Raw genomic sequence first — 25,927 nt, forward strand, 5'->3', positions numbered from 1 at the left:
CACCGTGCGCGCACCATGCGTGCACCGTGCCGTGCGCGAGCGTAATTCTGATTGGTGGTTAGATGTCAGTCAACATTCGAGTCGGTCGAAATCAGGAAGTGTCTGACGCCATTTTCTGTGTCGCAGTGAAAAAGAAAGGTGGAGAATGTGAAAAGGGGGCAGGGTAGAGAGTTCCTGACCCCCTAGCCTTTGCCAGGGGGTCCCAGAAGGACCCCGAAGGGTGAAAAAAAACATTTTATTTTTTTTCAAAAAATCGCGGTGCGCGCACGGTGGCAAAAAATTCATTAAAAAAATTACAACACAGTATATTAGGAATATAGCTCTTCTTGGAGAAGTGAAGTGAGTTCTGAAAAGAACTTTTGTTTTTTGTCGAGCAGCAAAAAAAAAAAAAAAAAATGCAGCAAAAAAAAATACAAATGAAAAACTGTTCACCATGAACAAAAAAAAAAAAGGACAAAAATTAGGGGGTGGAGCATGTGTGCTGCTGTATCTTGTTCTCTATTAGGTTAATGCTGCTCTCACCATAACAGAGAACAGCATTGCACACATTGCACCGTATATGCACCTTCGTGAACAGAGTGCATATCCAGAGGTCTAGAAGCAGGTGAAGCTGCGGCTGCAGATGATGTGCTTGGCTGAGCTGCTGGAGGGTTGTCTCTTTCAGCCCGAGCATAAGCCACAGGATGCACTGCTTTAAAGTGCCTTATCATGGAGTAAATACTAAAGGAGTATATTTTTTTTAGGGTTTCCTCTAGATAAGACTACTCCACAAACAGTGCAGGTGACTTTAGGAGCATTCACCTTCTTCTGACCCTCTGGAAAAGTAAAAAATTGCCAAATAAATGAGTCCTTTTGTTTCCTCTGCCTTGGGGGCACAAAGGTCTCCTCCTCACTCCCTGAAGAAGTCTCCTGTTCTGCCAGGTGTAGGAAAAGCTGTTCAGCTCCTTCTCCCAGGAAATAAGAAGTATTAATGAGGGGAGTGGGTGTGGTGTTAGAAGATTCTGGAACTGAAACTACTTTGAACCAATGAAAAGTGTTGTTTCGTAATCACATGGCTTGCCGTGCGCGCACCGTGCGCATGGAGAACGCGCGCATGCCCGCATGGAGCAGGCGCGCACAGAACAGGCGCGCACGGAGCACGCACGCATGCGCACACGGAGCACGTATGCATGCGCACACGGAGACGGTGCGCGCACTGTGAAAACCTTAAAAAAAAAAAAAACTGTTTATAAGTTTATGTAAGATATAGGTTTCACACTTAGGAATTAGCATTTTTAAAACCTTGCAAATTCACTGAAAAAACCATAGGTTTCACACACGTTATAGTTAGGAATTAGCATTTAAAAAACCTTGCAAATTCACTGACAAAACCATAGGTTTCACACATGTTCTAGTTAGCTGGACATTTCACTCGTAAAAAACCATTGAAATTCCCCAGTTATAGTTAGTTCAGCTAAATATAACTCGCGCGACCGCAATCCACTGCTGATGACGTCACATAGTTAGAAATTAGCATTTAAAAAACCTTTGAAATTCACAGAAAAAACCATAGGTTTCAGCACTGTATTGTTAGCAATTAGCATTTAAAAAAACCTTAGAAATTCCCTGAAAAAACCATAGGTTTCAGGGGCGTTCTAGTTGGCTGGACTTTTCACTCGTACAAAACCATTGAAATTCCCCTGTTATAGTTAGTTCAGCTAACTTTAACTCGCGTGCCCGCAATGCACTGCTGATACGTCACATATTACATCACTCATGACATGGTCAGTGACATCACTCATGACATCACTGATGACATCTCAAATGACATCACTCATGACATCTCAAATGACATCATCCAGTGAATGTGTGTTTTCCTGAAAATTACATATGTTTTATATATGTATATCTCAAGGTCGATGGAAGAATAAATTGGTATATAAGTGTCTAAATGGATGATTTGTTTTTGAAAAATTGATTGTATAACTGACTGATTAAGTGTATCTTAGTGAATACATGGCTTAGTGAGTAATGTTTAAATATGTAAATATCTGTATCAGTCTCTCACTTTGTGTATAAGTGGCTGCATGGGTTGGTGAGTAGCTACATGAGTGTCTATATAGGTTATTAGTTGGTTTTTTGAGTATCAGTATGAGTGTCTGAGTGTCTGTGGTTCGGTGGGGGTATTACGTAGTGCATAGGTGTATGAATGAGTGACTCACTGTTTGTATGTGTTGAAGACAGCATGTGTGCAGGATTGTATGGGTGGATGAGTGTGTTAGTGAGTGAATGACTGTCTCAATAGTGTCTTTATCAGTAACTACATATGTTTTAAACTAGCATATGTAACTATTGGTGTATATAAGTGAGTATATATGAGAGATTGGAAGAGTTCCTGTATGAATAAGTATGTGTTTCTATAAGTGATTGTTTAAAAGACTAAGTATGTGTAAGTTTCTGTAGAAGTAAGTGTGGTGGTGTGTGTATAACTGTATATGCAAGTAAATGGATGTTCGATTCTTTATTAGCATGAGTGACTGTGTGTGAGTAACTCTATGGATGAGGGGCGTTGTGTAACAGGATGTATAGGTGCATGAGTACATATGATGAGTGAGTACATGTATGAGTGACTGTATAGGACTGTTGGTGAATGAGTGGATGTGTATGTGGATCTTAGAATCAATGAATAGGTTGTTGTAACTGGTATTGGTATGTCCATTGTTTTGAAAATTTTAGTTTCTAATTTAAAAATGTGTGTATCAAAGGTTATATTAGGGGGAGAGGAGGTCTGCCACTCTATCACAAGGATGATGTCATGAGTGATGTCACTGACCATGTCATGATGTAATATGTGACGTCATCAGCAGTGCATTGCGGGCACGTGAGTTATAGTTAGCTGAACTAACTATAACGGGGGAATTTCAATGGTTTTGTACGAGTGAAAAGTCCAGTTAACTATAACGCCCCTGAAACCTATGGTTTTTTCACTGAATCTCAAAGGTTTTTTAAATGCTGATTCCTAACTATAACGTGCCTGAAACCTATGGCTTTTTCAGTGAATTTCAAAGGTTTTTTTAAATGCTAATTTCTAACTATGCCTACAGAGATAGGACATGTGAAGAAAGAAAAAACGCACAGAAAGAAAAAAAAAGAAATGCAGAAAGAAGCAACAGAAGTTCTCAAAGACTAAGAGGTGCAGGAAGAAGGATAACGTGCAGAAAGAACAAACAGAAGAGCAGAAAGAAGCCTTGTTGCAAAATCATCCTATACCCTCAACTTTTTCAGACGGATACTGGTGGTAACTGAGTCTGACTAACCAGTCCTAGAGCCAGTGCTATGTTAAAAGACACTTAGAATACAGTGAAAACACCTACATACACTAGGGAACATTATGCGTTGGGGTCCCCCTGTGATTAGCATGACCTCCTCTGTAAGCACCTAGGATATAATAGGGCAGGGGATTAAAACTACCTCTTAAAACGCGCCACAGGGCGTGTTTGCACACATTAACTCAGGCCCCGTCCCCTCCCTTCCCCACTGTGTAAACACGCCCTGTGGCCGTTTTAAGTTGGGAGATCAAGTCCCCTTGAATCCTGAGGGTCCCTAGGGGCAAAATAGCCCTCTAGGTACCTCCAATAAGCGCCACAGAGCTGCGTTGCATAGAGGTGTAAAAAGGGGCGTGGCCTCAGACCACCTGTCTGCAACGTAGCTTCCTGGCGCATACTGGAGATACCTGTTGGGCTAGTTGGCCCTCAGGGACCCTCAGTAGTGAAAGGGAATTAATTCCCCAACTTACAACTGGCCAGGGGGTGCGTTTGCAGAGTGCAGCAAAGAGGGGGCGTGGCCTCCGGCGCGATGCCGGTCTTTTATTTTTTTTTATTTTTTTGAGAAGGAGGGCTGTGTGGCCCTCCTTCTTTTTCTAATTTATTGGCCCTGGGGACCCCATCCCCCAGGGCATGCACCCTAATTTTTTTGTTGAGAAAAATAAATTTGGAAGGGAGCCGCGTGGCTCCCCTCCCAAGGCCTTAATCGGCCCCGGGGACCCCAACCCCCGGGTCATGGCCTTTATTTTCTTCATTCTTTAGGAGGGGGGCTGCGTTGCCCCCCTCCTCAGGCCACTTATGGCCCCGGGGACCCCATCCCCCAGGGCCGGCCTTTGTTTTTTATTATTTAAAAAAATATATATATTTATAGAAAAACCTAGGACATGCTGGACAAACTGTATGTACCTATCACCATGACGATTTGCGTGATATTCATTAAAAGGCGACTATGCATACAATGAATCCACGTGGAATGTATTTACACCGCTAGTGAATCTCTGATGTGTCTGACGCCCTACCGTGCCTAATCCCGGCGCCCCCGCCGGTTGGTACCCTTGTTGTTTATTTATACAAACGTGGGTAGCTATTGACGGGCACACCGAGCCATTCAAAGTGGAATCGACAAAAATTCGACCAAACTATGCAATAAACCCCCCTCATGGTTAATAAAACACACATCCACCGCCGGATGTGTAATTCTTTTTATTTTACTCTTTGGAAAGGAGACAAACCTCACTTGAGAGTCACAGCGTGCTCCTGGCTGAGGCCAATGCTATGTTACACCCACCAGTACCCGCCGAGTGCCACACACCTCTGTGTTGTATTCCACCAGTTAGTGCGTATGCTATGACACTCTCTAGCCCATGTGCACTGTAACACCACCCTGTGAATATGTCATGCCACACTTGCCTTCGCACGGGTTATACTACCCCATCTAACGTGCCTTCCTCAATGCCTATGTTATAACGCACAGCGCTATGCCAAACATATTACAATCTGGGATCCATATCTTTGTCACAGTGCATATGCAACGTTACACTCCCCAGCACATATTTTATATTACAACTTTAGAGACTAGTTAGGTTACACAACACTGCCCTGTGCATATTACACTCCAAGGCCCATATCGCATAGCACGCGCTAGTGCCTGTGCTATCTTGCGCTCTCCAATGAATCTGTCATTGCGCACAATGTATTGCATATTATATTTCACGCCCTGGTTCATCTTATATCACACTTTTTGGTGCAAAGTTTATACCATATACTATACCTAGTTTTCATTTTCAATCGTGCTCTCAGGACTATGTTCTATATAACACTGCGTCCACCTACCCTTTTCACAGGCATTACATTTTGCGATGGGGGGTGGAGGGTCAGAGGGTGTTTCTGCCAAGTGAGCCCGGAGTCACAGTCACAAACGTCCTCTTCTTCCTGAATAAAAGTGAGATTATGCTGCATACTTGTTCATATTTTAAGTAGTTCGCCCAGACACACATTTTAAAACAATAAAGTTCCTAATACCGACCTTCTCTGAATAGTTAGCTTGCTGCCCCATCCACCTCCTCCCTATCCTCTGTTGTCTGAATCCATGGACTAGCCTCCTTCCTCCTGCCATGCATGGTCTGATGTGCTGCCACTGCCCTCCATTTAGCATGATGTACCAGTCCACTCCTCCTGCCCTCCATTGCCCAATTCTATGGCCCATCATTGACCTCCTGCTTAGCCTCTGTGCTTAGCTTGCTGCCCCTATTCTCCTTCCCCCTGCCCTCCGATGTCTTTGTGAATGCCCCTGCTCCATCCTTTTTGCCCACTATGTTCCATGGACCTGCCACTCCTATCTACTCTGAGTGTTCTGTTGAGCTGCCACTCCCCTCCCACCTGCCTAGCATTGTCAGATGACTGTAACCTGTCCCTGCCACCTCCACCCTGCCTGTCCACATGCCATGCCCCTATCCCCTTCCTCCTGTCCTCCATGGTCCATTTTACTGCCACACCCTTCTGCCCTCCCTGGTCTGTTGTGCTGCAACTGCTCCTCCTGCATACCCCGCACGGTCTGTTGGGAGGCCCCTTCCCCTGAACTCTCTTGTCTGTGTCCAGGTCCTGACCCTTCCTTCTATCCTCCATGGTCCTTTGTGCATGCCCCTGCACCCTCCTTCTTGCCCATTATAGCCATTGTGCTGCCACTAACCCTCCCGCTTGCCATGCATGGTCTTCTGTGCTGCCATGGCCCCTCCCACCTTCCCTGTGTGGTCAGCTAGCTGCCCCTGACCCCCTCCCACCTTCCCTCCATGGTCTGTGTGTATGCCATCATAGTCTCACTGTTGCTCTCCATGGTGTCTTGTTTCTAGTGCCCAACCTGCCTGACCTCCATGGTCATCTTGCTGCTCCTGCCCCCTTGCCCCCAGCCCTCTGTTTCCATGTGCAGACCCCTATTCCCTCCCTCCTGGCTTCTCTGTTCCATTGTAATGCCCCTTATCCGTCCCTCCTGCCCTTTATGGTCTGTTATGTTGCAGCTTTCTCTCCTGTCTGTCCATTATGGTCAGCTAGCTACCATAGGCTCTTTCCCCTCTGTTTTCTGTTGTCCATGTGCATGGTCTTGTCCCCTCCCTTTTGCTTTCTATGGATTGTTGTGCTGCACTCCCATCCCGCATGCCCTGTGTGGTGTATTGTGCTGCTGCAAACCCTGATGCCTGCACTGTAGGGTCAGTTTGGTGCACCTCTCCATGTCCCTCCTGTCTTCTGTTATCCGAGTCCAAGTCCCTACCCCAATTCCTCCTGCCTACCATGATCCAATGTACCATACTTGCGAACATTTTGAACTTGGTAAGAGGGAGATTTTGAAAAAAAACTGGGGCATTGATTTTCACCTTTGAGTTACATTGAAAAAGAGGAGATTGTAGACAGGAGACAGATCAAATAAAGCCCATTTGAGCTTAAAAACATTGGACGTTTCCTGGCTGAAACGGGTCTGTTGGCATGTATGGTTGTACTACCACGGTCTCTTCCTTTTGCCCACAATGGTCTATTATATTGCCACAGCCTCTCTTGCCAGTCCTGTATTGTTGGTTTGTTGCCCCTGCCCCCCTTTCCACTGCCCTCCATAGTCTGTTGTGCTGCCTCTGCACTCTCCTACCTGCCTTCAATTTTCAGAGTCCGTGCCCCTGGCCTCTGCCTCTCAACAGTATCCCAATGAACAACTAGATTGCTAACATTCTAGATTTATTACAAAAGTGTGGAACACGTGACGTCATCTTGATGTAATCGAAACTGTAATACCTAGAGCATTTCCTTTAGAAATTACATAAATGAGAGGGTCTTATTTGCATCAAAATTATGGTTAGTGCTCTAAAAAACTAAAATGAGGACATATTTTCTGAGTTTTCAAATAGCGACAAAGAACTTTTAAATTATTTGTAATCTTTATGTTTTTTTATCCAGTTGACCACTTGATTAAATGTTGCACTTAGGGGAGAGGATGTGGTGTTACTTCCAGAGCTGCAGACTTTGCAACTGGGGAACCAGGTTGGAGTTTCTGCTTCAGCTCAACATTCTGTGATTCTGGTCAAATCACTTAATCTCCCCATGTCTACAACCAAAATGAATTTGATCTTGTGTGATCTAACCAATGCTCATGTAAAGCACTACAATACCTGACAAGTCTGCACTATATAAAACTGCAAATACACAAAAAATAAGTGTTTTGCACACTTCTGTCATTGGGCTACATGTGGTCTACATCTGGGTGATATTTGTGCTGCATTTGGGCTCTTTTGTCTCTGGTGGCCATCTTGGAAGATTTATTTGTTATGAAGTTTCCTAATTTCCTCATTTACTGCAGTCTCCTCTGTAGGAAATGCTTTCAGTTTTTTACTTTGATTCCATCAAGAAGGTATTCAGATATGTCACACATTTGCAATAAATTCTGAATGTTAGCACTCTAGTTGCTCATTAGATCACTGTAGTAAAGCTACTGCTCCCCAGGGAAGTCTGCTGCTGGTATTCAAAGTGCACGTTTCAGTCTGCATGTCAGAATTTTTTTATGAAATAGAAGAGGATTTGAGAAGTCACTCAAAATGTGCCCTAATTTTTCTTTCTGCAGCACTAATCATACTTTCTATGGCAAAATGAACCCCCTCATTTTGTTCCTTTTTAAATTAAATATTTTAAGTGTTACCAGTTTATTCCAATCAAGATGGCTTCAGGTGTGCCATACTTTTGTCATAAGTAAGACAGTAAGCGCTCTAGTTGTTCTTAAGAACACTCTGGGAAGCTGCAGTAGAACACAAAGGAATCAACTGACAGTCTCAACTGACAGTCTCTGCCCTTGTTGGATGTACATGTTGTTCTCAGTCATGTGAGAATGTCAGACTTCATTCTCACATGACTGAGAAAGATAATGTGAATTTACAGAAAATATGCTCTCAGTTTAGCTTATAGATCACCTTCCAAACCTCTGTGGGAAAAGCATGAGAAAATAGTTTTCTCTCAAACATGATTCATGATATCACAGCAGAAGTCTTTTTCACATGGTAACATCACCTTAGAACACACCACAATTCCTAAAATGAGTATGGTACCCTCAACAAATGATTTATAATGTAACTAAAGTCTTAAAACCTTCTATTAACTGCAATGCTTTTTAATGAGGTGCTGTCATGTATATTGGTCCCAAGATGGCTGCCAACACTTCTTGGATGAAGTACTGACAGCCAATCAGATCTCAGGATGAGATGTGTGGTTAGGCTCTGCCCAGATATATATGTGATTTTACTTTTGATTTTCTCAGGAACTACTGAACGGATTTACACCATTTAAGCAAAACGCACGAGTCTTAACTGAGGACTACCTCTTTGCCAAATTTGGTTTAATTCCGTTCAGCAGTTCAGGCTGTAGCTGCGTCAACAGGTCCTATGGGAAAATGCATGGGGAAAACGTGTTTTGGGACCCCCCTTTTTTCTCGGCCCGTGCTTGACGAATCACCGTGAAATTTTCAGGATAAGAGCGGACCGGAGCTGGCCAAAAGTTTGGAAAATTTCGCGAAGATTCGTTAATCGGCGCCAACATTATTCCAAATAGAATGTTGCGAATTTCCTATGGAAAATAGGTCCTAACTATAACTATCTACTGGCGACCGCCAGTAGGTAATATATATTCACTTAAAAAACCATAGGTTTCACACGTTAGTTAGGTGGACATTTCACTCGTAAAAAAGCAATGAAATTCCCCCGTTATAGTTAGTTCAGATAACTATAACTCGCGCGACCGCCACTCTATCACAAGGATGATGTCATGAGTGATGCCACTCACCATGTCATGAGTGATGCAATATGTGACGTCATGAGCAGTGGATTGCGGGCGCGCGAGTTATAGTTATCTGAACTAACTATAACGGGGGAATCTCACTGGTTTTTTACGAGTGAAATGTCCACCTAACTAGAACGTGTGAAACCTATGGTTTTTTAAGTGAATTTGCAAGGTTTTTGAAATGCTAATTCCTAACTATAACGTGTGTGAAACCTATGTTTTTTTAAGTGAATTTGTACGTTTTTTTAAATGCTAAGTTATGTATGTATTATTATATATATTTTTTTTAAGGTTTTTCACCGTGCGCGCACCGTGCGCGCACCCCGCGATTTAAAAAAAAATAATATAAAATGTTTTTTTTACCCTTAGGGGTCCTTTAGAGACCCCCTGTCAAAGGCTAGGGGGTCAGGAACTCTCTACCCTGCCCCCTTTTCACGTTCGCCACCTCTCTTTTTCAGTGTTGCACCCAAAACAAACAAAATGGCGGCCGACACTTCCTGATTTCGACCGATTCGAACGTTGACTGACATGTAACCACCGATCAGAATTACGCTCGCGCACGTAAGGGTGCGCGGCTATAGATATTTATGTACTTTTAACTGCAATTTTCTCCTGAACTACTGAACAGATTGACTCCATATATGCCAAAGGCACATGCCTGACCTGAGGACTACCTCTCTGCCAAATTTCAAGTAATTCTGTTCAGCCGTTCGGGCTGTACCTTCGACTAAAGGTCCTATGGGAAAATGCATGGAGAAAACGCGTTTTGGGATCCCCTTTTTTCTCGGCCCCCGCTTGACGAATCACCCCGAGACTTTCAGGGTAGGAGCTGAGCGGAGCGCCCCATTAGTTTTGACAATTTCGCGAGGATTCATCAACCGGCGCCAAAGTTATTCAAAATAGAATTTTGAGATTTCCTATGGAAACTCGGTCCTAACTATAACTATCTACTGGCGACTGCCAGTAGATTATATATATATATATATATATATATATATATTTCACTAACCTTCCAAGTTTCCTTACATCATTTAAAAACATTTATAATCATGTAGTTTTATCTTGATGTTATGTACCTTCTTCCCCTCAGATGTACCCCCTGTTTCCTCTGTTTCCCTTATTATACGCTGCTAATGGGTTGCCACTTTGCACATAGTTTTAGTCTTACAGTACTGTTGCATCTGCACTTTACTATATGTAAGTTTTGATGTACTGTATGAAGCACTAGCACTTTATTGACATTTTGTGTCAACAATCATACTATAGGTTTTAATATTTATAATTGGAATTTTATCCAGTTTATAGATATTCCCCATCTACGATATAATCCCAAGAATCTTTGCACTTCTATTGGATAGCTATACACTACATAGATGTGTATATGCATTATATCGATAGTCCATTTAGTTGGGGATTAACCTAGTACATCAATGCACGCTACTTCGAAGTATTTTACACATCTTTAAGTAAGTTGATCTCTATCTGGCTATTTGAAGTATCAATAACTCCTTGCACTACTTAGACTAATCCATATATGCAGCCAATGTCCCATGCATGACAGCGTATTGATTTTCATGATAAGGATTCTTTACCGATATGTTTTCAGGGTCTCTCTAGCTATGACTTCCATAATGATTTATGTTTTATTGTAAGTAATTTTAAAGGCTTCCCCCATTTGTAAATGTGTATTTTTTAGTCACATAATTGGGGCTAATTGCAGAGGATTATTTATGATCCCCATCTTTTATGTATTTAGTAATGGAATTTTATGCAGTGTACTCCACAGGGCTCTCTCGAAATAATTGCACTTTCTTTAAAAACTAGCAGATTTAAAATTGTAAGATGAAATCATGGTTATACGAGAGTATCTCTTTCATGTTTACCTTGTGGAGTCGAATATTTTGCTGTTTTGTATGCTATCATTCTATTGGTTACCGAAGGAGGAAGTCAAACACCCTGTAGTATATAGTAGGTGATAGGTTCACCGGTGGTCATGTGATCAAGGCCGTGGCAACGCGGCCGAAACGCGTCATGCCATCCGACATGGAATAAACTTTTGCACTTTAAACCTATGGCGTGCTGTGGTCTGTACCGTTTCCAGTATTCATTGGATTGTTGGGGAACTTGTTTTTTCTCTCTCTCTCTCTCTCTCTCTCTCTCTCTCTCTCTCTCTCTCTCTCTCTCTCTCTCTCTCTCTCTCTCTCTCTCTCTCTCTCTCTCTCTCTCTCTCTCTCTCTCTCTCTCTCTCTCTCTCTCTCTCTCTCTCTCTCTCTCTCTCTCTCTCTCTCTCTCTCTCTCTCTCTCTCTCTCTCTCTCTCTCTCTCTTCACACTTACACACACACACACTTACACACACACTTACACACACACACACACTTACACACACACACACACTTACACACACACACACACTTACACACACACACACACTTACACACACACACACACTTACACACACACACTTACTTGCAAAGTATGTCTATTCTCTTTTATTGGGAATGGGCGACCAAGGGAGGTTTTTGCCTGGGGTAATGTTCTTGTTGGTCTGAACACCTTGGACCGAAACGCAAATAGAAGACAATGTATGCTACATGTACTGAGCAGAAACTCACCAGGAATGATGTATAGCTGGATGTGGAAATATTGTTATTGTGAACAATTTTATCGCCTATGGCTGAAATAAAGTATAACAAAGAGTCACTGTAGATTTAGACAAATAAAATCGAAGGAAGTTCTTTCTTTGAATCATGATAATGGATATATACGGGGGGATAAGAAACCCATACCAATTGGGCAATTCATTCTTCCTTCCATTTTTTTCAGCATTTTATGTGAAGGTTACAGTTGTTTATTACGTACACAATCAGATTGCCTTCTTTTATAAATGTAAATTTTCCTGGCAGTTGCTTTAATTATTTTTCTTCCTGTATAGCTCATTACCTCCCCCCGCCCCCAGTCTTCCTAACAAGCACACCTTTTCTGTCTGCTATAGTTACTGCAACCCTTGTTCGTTTGCCACCCCAGAGGGACCGGTCTGCAATATTGAGGTGGAGCCATTTCTGTGATCTCCTCCTGTTTCTGAGGTTTCCATCTCCCTGCAGTGTGGTGGGAAGCTTCTATCTTTTTTTGTGCCTTTATTTCTTTAAGGGCTAAACAGGGGAGAGCGGCTCATCAGAACATTTCTTTTTCTCTAATCCCTGCATCTCCTACTTTTCCCTCTCCCTCCGGGCATGTAGCCATGTACAAACCAAGTAGTGAAATGTTATTTTGAATTCAAGGATCATTTGGTTTTGAAGCGGTGGGTGCGGGAAGTGGGGGGCAGGGGGAGGCAGGGTGAGTGGGTATTGGGGGGGGGTTGTAAGTTTATGGGGTTGGGGTGTGTGTATGTGTTAGCAGTGGGGATTTGAACATTGTTATAAGATCTGAGTGTTTAACATCTTGGATGGATGAGTGTGCTTCAAAGATATTCTGAAATGTTTTCTTGTTTTTCTATCCAAATATTGTGTGCAATAGTCGGTGCATTTGCTGTATTAAAGGCGGATAATCATTCATAACCATGCAGTATCAGAATGACTAATATATTCAATGAGGCGTGTAACGGAAAACTGTAGGTGAAATATCTTAACCGTAGTACTCTTAGTCTCCATAGTGGACTGATTTTCCTAAAATGCCATTCTAATAGCAGTGTGTGTTTGCTAAACTTAAAAGTGGAGTTTGAGAAATCCATTTTCGGAATGGATTTTTACCCTGGACATCCAGTTCAAATACGACTATCATACCTAGACAAAATCCTCAGCTAGAACTGAGTTGGATATGAAAACTTTTGTGTGTTGAATATAGGGGTTGCAGGACTGTGTTTTGGACTATTTGAACAGCGATCATGAATGCCAAGTGTGTGTACAGAGGTTATACGTTTTATCATTTTGTTTAGAAGGCTATCTAGAGAGTACACTCAATAGGACGGCATAGTGTGTTGCATTGTTTGTGTGCCAGTTTTCATTTTAATGCAAAAAACAACAGTTAATGGACAGAATGCAGAACAATGTCATACATTAACCCCAGTACAGAGATCTGGGCCTAGATCCATCGTTTTTTTGCCATTCCAGTTTGAACCCAGCCATATGCAAATCAGTCTTGACCCTGTGCTCAATGGGAACAGTCAAGCCCGAACTGCCAGGCCAGGTCCTCCCTGGACTGGAAACAAGCATCCTAGGACCGGTTTCGGGGTTTCACCCCTCTTTAGCCAGGATAGCTTGACTCCAGTGGCATGGAGAGCACGGGACCCACGTCTGGGCATACCCGTCCCACTCTGGGTGACAAATGCAAAAACAACAATTGATGGACAGAATGCAGAACAATGTCATACATTCACCCCAGTACAGAGATCTGTGCCTAAATCCATAGTTTTGTTGCTCACCATGCCATTCCAGTTTGAACCCAGCCATATGCAAATCAGTCTTGACCCTGTGCCCAATGGGAACAGTCCAGCCAGAACTGCCAGGCCAGGTCCTCCCTAGACTGGAAACAAGCATCCTAGGATCGGTTTCGGGTTTTCACCCCTCTTCAGCCAGGATATCTTGACTCCAGTGGCAGGTTATGCCCAGACGTGGGTCCCTTGCTCACTTTGCCACTGGATTCAAGCTAGCCTGGCTGATGAAGGGTGTTAACCAGAAACCGGTCCCGGGATGTTTTTTTCCGGTTCAGGGAAGACCTGGTTTGGCAGTTCGGGCTGGACTGTTCCCATGAGGCACAGGGTCAAGATTGATATGCATATGGCTGGGTCTGAACTGAGGTGGCAAAGTGAGCTAAAGAATGATGGATTCAACCCAGATCTGTGACTGGGGGTGAGTGTCTGAAAAGTTTCAGCGCTCCGTCCATCATCTCCTTGTGGTTGCATTTTAATTTAGGGGCATAAGAGGTACCAAGAAACCAATGTATCAGGCCTCTTTCTACTGATTGGATGTAGAATCCACCTGATGCTCCGGGGTACCACTTAGACTTTACTGGCAATTATGTTTTACTTGTTATTTATTTTCATGACTTCGTTGGTCTGCATCAGATATTTCTTTTTCAATGAAAAGAAGGCGCTGCAAAATGCTGGGTTTGATTTGGTGCCAGTTTATAATTTGGACAGTTTAACATCAACTTAATGCACCTCTGCTGCAATCACATCACCTGATGAATTGAATGTAAAGTAGGACCGTGCTATTAACAAAGATCATACAAAAGATGAACACCTAACTTTGTTCACACAGATTGATTTGTATTTCTTTTTGATCTAGACAAGACTTGGGGATTCACCTGTTTATAAAAAAACACTGTGCTGGTAAAGTTATATTTTATTTATGCATTTGTACTACATTTGACCCAATTGCTTCTCAGACGAGGCTTTGTATCAAGCTTGCCTTAGTTTTAATCCACTTTCTTTATTTGGAAATGTAAGGTGCTGGTGAAATAGATTTTCCTGCCCTCTGTCTTCTATAACAATGATAGAAAACACTTGATTAGCTCCACTTACTGTCTTAATAAATAAAATATGTTATTGTGATTGCCTGGCTGTGTTGAGTGATCACAGCTCAGTCTCCTAATTTTGACTTCTGTATCCTGCTTTTAACGGCTTCATTCAGTATGACTGGACACCACATCAAAGATTCTCCAAACCCCAACGATATGAACATTGATTTCTTTTTGTATGAGTACTAGTTTATCATTGTTTTAGTTCTCGTTTTAATAAGTATCAATAAAAGTAAGCATGTAGATTCAACAGTGAGGCACCTTTGCACTGCAATGCCTTAAAGCAATCCATAAAGAATGATTTAGGTACTCCTACTTGAATACTGCCATTTACACTGTTCACCACCCGGAGGGTTTCCTCAATGTTTCTTTAAAAGTTACTGGATCATCATCTCTAATAACAGAATAACTTTCCGTAACTTTTAAAGATCTGTTTAATACCCAGTATTGCAGTTTAAATCAATCAATATTTTATAAATTGGGTCTAGCATCCTTAGTCTATCTTCTTCCGAACAAAGGCAAACTAAGCTATTAATTAGACATATAAAGCAAGCCCAGAGCATTTCATACGAAGGGGGATGGAAGCACACTGCTTCACCTCCCAGCACAGTTCACCCCTTAGCATTATAGTAAATGCAGTTCATTTTAAATGCTTGCTTGAGTTTTTGCTGAAGTGTTTCACCAAAGTTGGTGCAGATTAGTGCTGTCAATCTCTAGACACGTGTTTCTGTATATTACCCTTCATCAGTAAGGATAAAAAACAAAAATTACCTGTGGTTGCTGAGCAAGCTGCCACAATCCTTTCAGGTCTCAGTAGCTCTCACAGGCGCACAGGTGCATCTCAAATAGCTCCTCAGCTCAATGGCTCAAGGGAGCCTTTTAAAACAGAAGGGGGCTGGGTGCACACTGCATTTCATGTTGACAAGTGGGTCCTTAGAAGCCATTAGCAGCATAAGACGACACTATGCATGACTTTTATCTGCATGGGGTAAAATTGATAATTTATTCTCCATTAAGAAACATAAGGAGTTTGTTACTTCCTTGGGGCTCTGGAGTTAAGATTGTTAGCGCTTCCTCCTACGTATGTCATGAATCTCCCCAATGAGAATTATTTATAAATCAGTGACTGATCTAAATTGCAGTAGAGGTCTGTTTAAAATATATATGAAAGCTCAGTTAATTGAGAGGCTGAAGATGGTCCAGTAACTTTACTTCAGATCTTATTATTTGAATTCTTTTTTTGGGGGGGTTGGGGATAGGGAGAGATTAACAAAACAGCAAATCGATTTTATGCAGTATGTCAGTTAAATTTTCCTTTAAAGCTCCACAACATTTATCAGAGAACAAGTCGGAGAGAAATGAGGCTTTTAACCTATCAAACATATGACCAGTGCAGACAAACCAACAGTGCATCATGTGCCATATGTGGGGTGCAGACAAACCAATAGCGCATCATGTTCCTGATACACTACTGGTTTATGTGATTATTTTCCTGGTGAAGATTCAGTGACCTAGTCAGAACTGTTCGGTGGGTGCCACCGTTACTGGTTCTGCGTCCTGTAATTTTGTCAACAAAGATGTCACATGAGCCACTGTAGATCTAGAGAAATAAAATCGTAGGAAGTTCTTTCTTTGAATCATAATTGGCCTATACAGCGGGACCACATCCGAGTGCCGAAGACCAGAAGCCGTAAGGGTAAAGTGTTGTTTGTGGTGGTGTTACCTAATGAAGTGGGAATCTAGGGAACCTGGTCAAACTAGAGCTGCTTGTAGGGTGAATGCACCCCCTAAAATTGTTCACAAGGCAGAAGTACAGAAACCCAAATAAAGTGGCTATGTCAAATTATTAGTTCAGCTTTCCCATGGCTTCCTTAATCAAAAAGGCAGAGTCTCCTCATTCCCAGAGGGGTAAAACAAAGAATCCCAGCCAGTACTTAGTCAATTAGGGGTTGCCAATGAGCTGCAATTTTTTTTCTGAATGGTTAATCTGGTGACTTACATGTTCTGTGGACCAAGGCTGCAAGAGTCTATTAAACCACAGAGAAATGTTGGGGTTCTTTCTTTTTCCAGAAAAGGGTAATAAACTGCTTGACTGCGCCCGTCCTAGGTCGTATTGGGCTCCAGTCAGCCCTTGCCCTACTTTCTAGTGTTACTGTTTGTAGCCTCGGTAGTACAGTGCATGGGTTGGTAGCAATTGGATACCCTAATGTTCCTTTGCTATGTCTTAGGACTTCTGTCAGAATGTTTTATAACCACACATGACCATGAAATATGTATAAAGATACCAGAAGCTTAGTAACATCTCCAGTGGTTTGTGGAGGCTGGGGGTAATGTTTGCGCAGGGGTTAATCACCACTGATAAATCATCTTATAGGCTTGTTCCCTGTTGTGGAGTCTTCTATGTATTCTCCGGTTATCATAATAATTGTACACAATGTTTATCTGGGAGGGACTCCCTGATAATCTGCTTCCCAGCGAGCCTGGAATGAGTTTTTAGTGATGGATTTGGACTCTTGAAGAGTGCAATATATTTTAAAGACCAGTCCCTTTTTGTCTCCTCAAATGTACATATCAGTTTTTCAAAGGGTGTAAGGGGTCTCATGGTAACTGCTAAGTCTAATGTGCGTGCAAAGCCCAGTGTCGAAATTGGAGATGTGTTTTTTCATAGAGTTGAAATTCCTGCTTCTATTGTCCAAATGATTTTATGTGCCCACCCTGGAAGGTAACACTTGGTGGCCTACAATCACCCCAGACCCATTCCGAAAATGCCATAGAGGCTGCTGCTGCAGTGAAACCTGGGTTATGAGAAATTGGGGTGTTTGGGGAGGGAAATGTGGTGAACCCTTTTTTAGCAGAAATTTGGCCCAAATGTCTAATACTGTTTTTGTAGGTGTGGTGATGTATGCACACTTAGGTTTTCTGTGTGGTGAGAGACAGACCAAATCCTCAAGTGATCTGGAGGCTTCCACTCAGTCCAAGTGAAACCATATTGTTATGCACTTCCCCGCCACACATTCCGAGGTAAAGTGTAAGTGTGCTGCTCTGTAGCAGTCCAAGACGTTTTGACAGACAAATCCCCCTCTTTCCCTTGGAAGCATGAGGATTTTGGTTGAAATGTGCGGTTCTTCCCTCCCCAAATCAATGCTCCTTGTCAATTCTGTAGGTTAACTACATCTGATAGATGGGTGGGGGGGTTGGGAGGAATTGAAACAAGTATCCTCAGTACGACGTTTCTTTTGACTACATTACTGTATTCCATCCACAAGATTTAAAGAGAGCCCATTGTCTAAAGTCATGCAGTGTATTTTTGCAGTATTTAGGCCAGTTAGGTCGGCCCATCAAGGTAACTAGTTATCTTAAGGCCAAGATGTCTTATGGTGCGGTTAGCCCTTTGGAAGAGGGCCGAGGTCTGTAACTGCAGAAGCATTTGATTGGGGTTGGGTAAAGTTTAAGGCAGAATTTCTCTGTTAACTTTGAAACCAGAAACCCATTTGAAGTTCTCATGCAGGTTCATCAGCCCTGGCAGTGACCCTATGGGGATATGTCAACATGAGGAGCAGGTCATCAGTAAATAAGTTCACCTTATGCTGAATGTTCAACAATCGGAATGCCCAACACTTTTGGGGAGTTTCTAATATTAATTGCCAGAGGTACCATGACGATAGCAAATAAAAGGGGAATATAGGACACTTCTGTCTGGTTCCCTTGTTAGTTTGACAATGCAAGACCATTAACAATTAACTCTGATTGTTGTTGTGGGGATGTAAATTCTGCTTTAATCTTTTTTTCATCACTGGTCCTAGTTGAACTTTGTCAAGAATGGCGTATAGGAAGGCCCAGCTAACCTGGGCAAATGCATTTTCAGCATCTAAATATAGAATAAGGGCAAGACCAGAACTTTTATGGACCTTCTCAGATGCGCAAGTCTCCTAATACTGTCGACCCCCCTGACAATTGTTAATAAACTGGACTTGGTCTGGTTCAATCAGGCCAGTGAGGAGGAGGCGGAGGAAATCAATAGGTAAGACGAAAATTATAGTTTAAATATTTGCATCTGTATTAGGGAGTGCTATGGTCTTATAGAAAGCACAGTTTGTTAGATCTTTGCCAGTTTCAGGTATTAAGGGTATCTCTGCTTTGCACAAAACTGTTGTGAGTCATGTGTCCTGGGACGAGTTAAACAGTTGGGTGGTGTTTTCGCACGAGCGGGAGTAATGATCTGTACAAAACACACCTGGATGCCATCAAGGCCTGAGATTGATTTCAATGCTCGAGTTACTTTCCTGGGACCTATGGGTGTCTCCTTTTCCTTCAGGGCCTAGGTCCCACTCTGTGTTTTAGTCTTGGTGAGAAGTGACTTAGCTCTATGTAAGCTTATTTTACATTCATGAAGAGAGCCAATCGTATCTCCTTTGCTGTAAATAGGTTGCCCTAGAGAGAGTAGGGAGTGGTCCACCCAGTTAATGTTGTGTTTGAAGTTACCCTTTAAAAATAGCTAATTGTTGTTGGGTCTGTTTAGAAGAGGCCTGTTTATATTGCGTTCCAAGAGATGTAATGTCCGTGGTCAGGTTTTCTCCAAGAGATAGGACTCTTATGCTCCATCAAACTCATTGGTGAAGAGGACATCCTTTACAGTAGCCTTGAAAGCGTCCCGGAATACAAGTGGTGAAGTGTCAGATTCAGTGAAAAGAGAGAAATATTCTTTGATTGAAGTTTCGATTGTGACCGTATTTACCAGGTCTCCGAGTATTATATTTCATACGTCAACATGTTTGATCCAGAGTTGACTGTGGATCATCTCACCCTGTAAATTCCACTTCTATGATATGAGATTGAGATTTCCTGAAAGGAGGGCAGAGTCCAACAAGTTACGCAAGAAATGGGTAACAAATACATAATCGATACAGCAGTATGTAGAGTGAGCGTGTGAATAAAAGGAGTAGTCCGAAGATCGTCGTGCAATAACGGCAGGCATTGACTAAACCTAGTACACCTTTTTCTTTTATGAGGATTGCTGACATTCCTTCATTCTCCAAGTATGTGATTTGGTTTCTGTCCCTGTCTTAAGTAGTGTACAAAGGAAAGAGTCCTGTGCCAGGTTTGGGGGCATATATGTTTAGCATAATCAATGATGTTCCTTTGTGTTGAATATGGATTTTCAGAAATCTCTCCTCTTTGTTCATATTTGCTATTTGGAGGTTTTTATCATTGTTAAATATGCAGAATATAGCAACTTCAACTGTTTTGTTTGTCATGGATGCCCAGCATTGGTGGGGGTATTTGACGTGTTGCATACATTTATGATCTTTCGTGAGTACATTTTAGTTATTTATTTACGTGTTTTATAGAACGCGAACTTGACCCGTTAAGGCATCAGAGCGCTTTACATGAAAACATAGCCATTAACAGAATAGGCATAGCATCTTTCAGTTACGGATCGAACGAGCGAGGGCAGGGTGCAGGATACATAAGGGAGATAGGTCACGTATTTACAGATTAAATATCCAAATACTCAAGACGAGATAACTTATTTACAGATTATGTTAACCAATGTTCGCAACAGGTTTCTGATGGGGTGAGCTAGATAATCCGAAGGGAGGCAATAGATGACCATAGATCAGGGCCGTAGTGGTGGTAGAGGCAAGGTTTAAACGGAAAAATGTACCCATAAGGAATGTTTTGGCATCCTTTTTGAAGCGAGTCAGTGAGGGTATTCTTCTGATGTCAGGTGGGAGAGAGTTCCATATTCTTGGAGCAGCCCCGGAGAAAACCCCGTTGTAAGTTTAGTTTTTCAGAGAGCGTGCAGGTTGGAGCAGGAGGTCTCTGGCAGATTGTGAGTTTTTGATTCCTCCGGAGATCACACGTTTCTGCCTCAGATATGCAGGGGAGTTAGAATATAGGGCCTTGTGCGTGATGCATGCTGCTTTGAGCTGTATTCTTGCCTCCAGGGGAAGCCAGTTAAGAGCTTTCAGGTGTGGGGAAATATGGTCGTATTTCCTCGTGCCGGTGAGTAGTCTGGCGGCCGCATTGAGGCAGGCTTTTAGAGGTGCCAGGGAGATCTTGGGTAGACCCGAGAGGGTAGAACAACCACATTCCAGTCTAGAGATGACAAGTGCTTGGACTGCCATTTTTAGGTCGGGAGCATCGAGGAAGGGTTTCAATTTCCTAAGGTAGCTCAGGTGGAATCTGGCTGATTTGGCCATTGAATTGATGTTGCTGTCGAGGGTGATTCCCAGGCTATGATAGCCTTAATCCATGAATGAATCTCAAGGTTGGTATTGGGCGGGGCGATCAGGAGAAATTCAGTTTTCTTTGCGTTGAGTTTGAGTTGATTGTATGCGAGCTATTGGACAGTAAGTTTCAAGGCTTCATTCAGGGAGAGGATCTCTTCGAGAGATGAGGTTTTGATGTAGATCTGAGTGTCATCAGCGTACATATGATAGGAGATATTAACAGTGCGTAGTACTTTGGTAAGCGGTTCCAGGTATGGATTGAAGAGGGTGTGGGGCAGTGTTGATCCTTGAGGGATTCCAACTGTGACCGGCGACGGTGCCGATAGGTTGCCGTTGACAAGGAATCTCTGGGACCGGTTTTGGAGGAAGGACCTGAACCATTTTAGAACAGTGCCATCCAAACCCATCCTGAATTTGAGGCGTTAGAGTAGTTTTTCATGGTTGACAGTGTCGAAGGCCGAGGATAGGTCCAGGAGGATTAGGAGACAGGTTTTGCCTTGGTCAAGGGCTTGGAGAGCATCATCAACAATGTGGAGCATGGTGGTTTTGGTACAGTGCCCTGGTCTAAATCCGGATTGGAAGTCATCGAGCAGGTGGAAGTTGTTGATGTGTTGACTTAGCGGCTGCTGCACACATTTCTCCATCACTTTGGCTAAGAGGGGGACGTTGGAGATGGGTCTGAAGTTGTCAGGTAAGGCTGGATCCAGCGACTGCTTTTTCAGAATGGGGAGGACTGGCCGGCTTTTAGAGATTCGGGCATCGTTCCCTGCCGGAGAGAGGCATTCATTATTGTAGTCCAGCTAGGAATAATGGATTGGGCAACAGCAGCTAGGCAGTTGGAAGGGAGTGGGTCATTAAAATGGTTATTAGGGTTTAGGGAAGGTAGGATTTTGGACACGGAGTCGTCGTCATAGAGTTTAAAGTCAGTCCAGTGAGCATGGTTTTTGGGTGAAGCCTGTGGGGGCGACGTGGCTGGAGGAGGCGGGTCGAGAGGTGTTTGAGGGTATGTGATGGAGTTGAGTTTGTTTCCAAGGGCTGAGATTTTGTCAGCGAAAAAGGATGAGAATTCCTCTGAGGATATAAGAGACTTGGGGGTTTCTTTTTAAGTTTTGGCCAATTTATTAGTTTGGTGTTTGACCAGTTCGAAGAGCTTGTGGGGTCTGTTCTTGGCCTTCTCTAGTGCAGTTCTGAAGAATAATTTTTTGGTCTTGAGTATGTTCCTGCTGTAGGCATTTCTGGCCGTTCGGAGGAGTTTGATGTGCGGCAGAGGGGTGCTGCCTCCAGGATCTTTCAGCTTGTCGTAGGACTATCCTCTTGTTGTTAAGGGATCCCATGAACCAGGGGTTTCTGTCTTTGATTTGGGTTCTTACAGCTTTAGTGGGGCTAGAGCATCCAGGATGTCCGAAATAGTTGCAGAGTAGTGATCGTTGAGGCCGTGGACTGTTGTGATATGCGAGGGGGGGGGGGAGGGGGGGATGTCGGATTTTCAGCGAACCTCGAGTTCCCTGCGGTCCATGTTCTTAGTGTCTCTGATCTAGCGTTTAGGAATCAACGGTTGCGGTGTCCTTGTCTTGTGGGTGCCAGGTAGGAGGAAGGTGATGGCGTGGTGGTCAGACCAGTCACATGGGTCTATAGAGATAAGATTGACCGTTTAAGGGGAGCGATTTCCAGTGCTGGATGTCAGATTTAAGACGTGCTTGTGGTGGCCGAAGGTTGGTGTCATAAAATCGTGATAGATCTTTAGATACCCAGATTCCCAGATACTTAAAGCAGTCTATGGCCTCTATAAACTGGCAACCCTGGGGAAGGCGAGGTCGCTGTTCACTAAGAACTTAGAGCACAGATTTGGTCCAGTTGATCATGTAACCTGCAAACCTGCCAAAAATGTGGAATCTGTCCATTGCCACATTAAGAAACATCGCCAGGGAGGCGAGATAAAGCAGGATGTCATCCGCATACAATGATATGCGGTCCTCCCACCCATATGTCCATTTAAGGCCTCTAATGGCGGGGTCCTGACGGATCCATGCTGCCAGAGGTGCCAAGGCAAAGAGGAGCGGTGACAGGGGGCAGCCTTGCCTGGTGCCTCTACCAAGAGAGAAGACAGGGGATTTGCGGTTAACAACCACTTGTGCCAATGGTTGATAATATAGGAGGCGCACCCATTTAATTCCGGGCCAAATCCGAGTTTGCGTAGCACAGCAAACATGTAGGGCCATTTGATGGTGCCAAAGCAGCGTCCAGAGATACCACCACGGCGTCCTCTCTAATCGTATCTGCCCTGCAAAGTACTGTGTGAGTCGACTGAGGTTAAGAGATGTGTTTCTTGCCGGCATGAACCCAGACTGATTCGGGTGTATCAGGACGGACGAGTGGCAAGGACTTTCGCAAGGATCTTGGCCTCGCAGTTAAGCAGTGAGATGGGCCTGTAGGAGAAACACAAGTCAGCGGGCTTGCCCGCTTTGTGGATGACAATGATGTTGGCCAGTCTGTGGTCCTCTGGAAGAATTCCTATCTCTTTACTTTCCCGATGCATGTCTGTGATAAAAGGGGCGGTCATGTTTGCCGTTAGCTTAAATAGTTCCATAGGATCCCGTTGGGGCCCGATGCTTTTCCCCCGTGCAGATCATGGGTGGCCTTCTCTACTTCGGTTACTGTAATATCGCGGTCCAGGTCAGAGCTCTCCTCCTCAGTAAGAACTGGCATCTGTATGTCACGTAGGAGGGATGTAGCCTCCTCCTCTGAGTAGGTCGTACGGGAGGTATACAGGGAGTGGTAGTATCTACCAAATGCGGCCGCAATATCTTGCGGAGCGGTTACACCGGAGTGTGGGTGAGTGGCAAGTTCTACCACGACGCGCCTTGTCCCATCTCTACGGTCCAGCCAGGCCAACAATTTGCCTGCTTTATCGCCCACATCATAAATCCTGCTGAGTGTAGCCCGATGTTGTGCCTTAGCCGCGTCCGTGACTCCTTGATCTTAATTCAGATCTTTTGGCGCACGTCCTTAGTCCTGCGAACGGACTGCTCGTTCCAGTTCTAGGATCTCATCCTCTAAACATGTCATAGCTGCAGCCCTCTCTTTACGTTGCCCAGCAATTTGTCCCAGCACAACCCCCCCGAATAACAGTCTTATAGACTTCCCAGAGTGAAACCGATGAGCTGACCGATCCCAGGTTTTCTTGGAAATACATGTCGGATTCAGTCAGAACCTTTTCCCTGATGGAGGGGGTCGTGAGATACCACAAACCAGTAGACGCCACGCGGCCGATCGTTGGCTCCCCTACTTCCAGCCTGCACAGAACAGGAGAGTGATCTGAAATTCCCCTGGCCAAGTGCTGTATGTCTTTGACAGCGTGGAGATGGTGTGTGAGTGTAAGCACTTAGTCTATGCGTGACATGCTGCCATGGGGACTCGAGAGATGTGTGTATTGGAGCTCCATAGGGTTCAGGCACCTCCAGACATCCACAAGTCCCATGGCACCTAAAAAACTATGGATCAGTTTGCGGGATAATGGCAGGTCCTTCTGGGGCCAACGGTCTAGGGAATCTGAGACAATGGAGTTGAAATCACCCCCAATCAGTAATCTCCCGTCCGGCAGACCCAGGAGAAGATCGCCAAGATCAATGAAGGCCTGCGTATGTAGGCCTGGAGGAATGTATACAGAGACCAAGTTAAGCGTGGCTCCCTCCCAAATTCCAGACAAAGCTCCCTGGGAACCAGAACCAAAAGCGGAATGAGCTGCCAACTGAAAACCCCAGTGTGACTGGGCCTTACAACCATTGCCCAACAAGTGGGTCTCCTGTAGGAAAACGACATCTGGAGAGTGCCTTTTCAGGAATTGGAGAACCACCCCTCTCTTCACGTTCCAGGAGAGCAAAGTGAGTTTGTCTACTCATAGTACACATCACACCGATTTACAGGTGTGAGGTAACCCACGGGAAGCATTGCAAGGGGCAGATGAGGAAGGATTTCGTGACATTCATTAGCACTGTAATCAACAAGAGCGGCTCAAGCATCGTAACTGGCATCCGAGACCAATCAAATATGACATGCCGAAACAAAAACATTTCCCAAACCCAAATACAATCCCCTCCCTCCCACCCCATAAACCCAACACACATTTCCCCCCCCGCTTCACTGCTTGGCGGTGACAAAACCTCCCGACCCCCAAACTAGCAGAGTGCCTATCGCCCACCCTTCCAGGAGCTTACGAGTTCGTGTAGCCTAACTGAGCACCCGCCCCTGAGAAATTTTTCTTTTTGCGACATTGACATTGATAAAATGACCTGGATATGCTAAGAGCTTCAGTGAGGGCCTAATATACACCTAACACCGCCCACATGGTTAGCAGGGGAACAAGCAAGTCTCGAAGAGATTCATTCAACAAAGCGATCTGACAGTCTGACTCAAGAGGATAAAAGTCTGAAGCAATTGGAGGCGACGACTCTATTCCCACAGCCCTCCGTCTATTAGGAATCCTTCCACCCCCCCAAAGGAAAAACATACAGACCAGTTATTCGGTACCACCCGCCGCCTCTGTCAAATCTTGTAGGGGCGAGCCACCACTAGAGACCCGTCCACCCTCACGCCCCGGGCATGGTTGTGGCAGCGGCCAGCCATCCAGTCAGTCCCAGGTTTCCTATGGGCTGGTAAAGAACCAAGATTCCCCCTCCGATTCCACCCTCAACTTGGCCGGAAACATCATAGCATATTTCAATTCCTTGTCTCGGAGCACTTTTTTCACTTCCAGGAAACTTTGTCTTTGTCGCTGCACCTTGAGGGTGAAGTCCGGGAAGAAAGTGATGCGACTGTTTTGGAATTCTACTGGCGGGGCTGAGCGGGCACACTGCAGGATGACATCCCTGTAGTGGAAATTGAAGATCCTGGCAAGAAGTGGTCGCGGGGGAGCTCCAGGTCTCGGTCGACCTCCTGGCACCCGGTCCACTCGTTCCACTGAGAAGATGGAGTCCCTTTGGCTTGAGGTAAGTAGTGATCAGGTCTTCCACGAAAAGGTCCGCCGATGGCCCTTCCGCTCGTTCTGGTACCCCAATTATGCGCTTCTAGTTTCG

At 44.1% G+C, this 25,927-nt stretch overlaps 1 protein-coding gene across 3 annotated transcripts in view; it reads left to right on the top strand.

Moving 5' to 3' along the window:
• The window catches only part of AEBP2 (AE binding protein 2), a 407,512-nt gene that overhangs the window by 40,833 nt on the left and 340,752 nt on the right, over positions 1–25,927 (top strand). The window lies entirely within an intron of this gene.

Source organism: Triturus cristatus, chromosome 4_1 (assembly GCF_964204655.1).
Source record: "Triturus cristatus chromosome 4_1, aTriCri1.1, whole genome shotgun sequence".
Lineage (NCBI taxonomy): Eukaryota > Metazoa > Chordata > Amphibia > Caudata > Salamandridae > Triturus > Triturus cristatus.